At 35.4% G+C, this 1,335-nt stretch overlaps 1 protein-coding gene and 1 long non-coding RNA gene across 4 annotated transcripts in view; both read left to right on the top strand.

Moving 5' to 3' along the window:
• The window catches only part of LOC109316059, a 10,181-nt gene extending 9,432 nt beyond the window's left edge, over positions 1-749 (top strand). Inside the window, exon 3 of the long non-coding RNA XR_002102657.1 lies at positions 179-749. This is a non-coding gene — a long non-coding RNA (uncharacterized LOC109316059). The remainder of the gene's footprint in view (positions 1-178) is intronic.
• Positions 1-1,335, top strand: part of CDKAL1 (CDK5 regulatory subunit associated protein 1 like 1) — a 658,258-nt gene that overhangs the window by 66,611 nt on the left and 590,312 nt on the right. The gene's annotated exons all lie outside the window — the stretch shown is intronic.

Consider the following 1,335-nt stretch of genomic DNA (forward strand, 5'->3'; position numbering starts at 1 on the left):
CATCTGTCTGCACAAATGTTTTGAAAAATTGTATTAGGTATTTGTGGAAATTAATGCACAGACAGCAGTTAGTTTTAATTCCCAAGCACATCTGGTAGTTTTTTTTTTTTTTTTTTTTTTTCCTTCCTCATACTATCTCTAACTTCTTTTCCTTGTTGATTGGTAAGTTTTAATAAAGTGTTCATTCTTATGGTTGGCAGTCTGAAATCTTTCCGAGGACTGGCAGTTCCTTTATGAACGAAATAGTGCCATTTGGGAGTAGAGACTTCAATTTTGGAACTTGTGCTTGTCTTATCTATAATTCATGACACGTGTCTTTTGAAACTGTACAGTTTTTATCAATTATGTGTTAAAGTAGATTATGCCACAGTATTTGCTCCTTTCTGGTTAATGCCTCAGGCAGCTTAGTGAGAATTCTCTTTCCAGCTATTCCACGTGAAAGATTAGATGTGGCTTTCATAAATGTATAATAAATTAATTTTCCTATTTGAAAAATACCATTACTTAAATAACAAAGCAGCCTTGAAGATCTTATATTTCAGAGTTCATTTGTAGTGCATGTTGTCTGGATAGTTGTTTAAGCTCTTGGAATAACTGAAAACTGAACTAATTGGATTACTTGATTCAGGTAACAGTTCTTTTGTTATGGAAACTTCACAGTTTTTAGTTGACTTTTTTTTTCCCCCCCCCAAGGCATATATCACTTCATATTTACAATTGAATAGTCTAAACCAGAGGTTTTCAACCTTTTAAAAAAAAAAGTGTACCCCTTCTGGTGGCAGCAGTCAGGTGCTGGGGGGAGGGAGGGAGCAGTGCTCCATCTCTGGCTGCCCACATGTATCCCCTAGGACCTTTTCAAGGACCCCTAAGGGTATGTGTATCAACCTGGTGCCCCAGTTGATAACCCCTGGTCTTAAACCCTGTCGTCTTTTCCTCATGAGTGAGTTTGGGTAGCATGTGAACTACTGCTGGAAATGTATAGAGTGTTTTAAGTTGGTCTGCTCTTCACATTTCTAACACATTTCAATTACACACAGAGCTCCAGAGTTATTTAACTCTGAAGCAGTTCTAAGTATCTCTTGAGTGTTTGGAACTGAGAATTGAAGTCTCTTCTCTTTCCCCACCTGCCCTCCCTTCTCTCGTTTAGTTTTGAGAGCAGCTCTTTGCTTTCACATCAAGTGAAAACCTAAATATTTTATTAATAAATAGCCAACATACCCTTTTCATTTCTAATTTGTAGTAAATATTTACATTACAAATGTTATTCATTTTGAAGAAAATATAAATTTCAACAAAATAATTAGATGTTCATATTAAAATCTAATTTGTTTTTAA

The sequence above is a fragment of the Crocodylus porosus genome, unplaced genomic scaffold (genome assembly GCF_001723895.1).
Source record: "Crocodylus porosus isolate Cpor-Errol unplaced genomic scaffold, CroPor_comp1, whole genome shotgun sequence".
NCBI classification, from domain to species: domain Eukaryota; kingdom Metazoa; phylum Chordata; order Crocodylia; family Crocodylidae; genus Crocodylus; species Crocodylus porosus.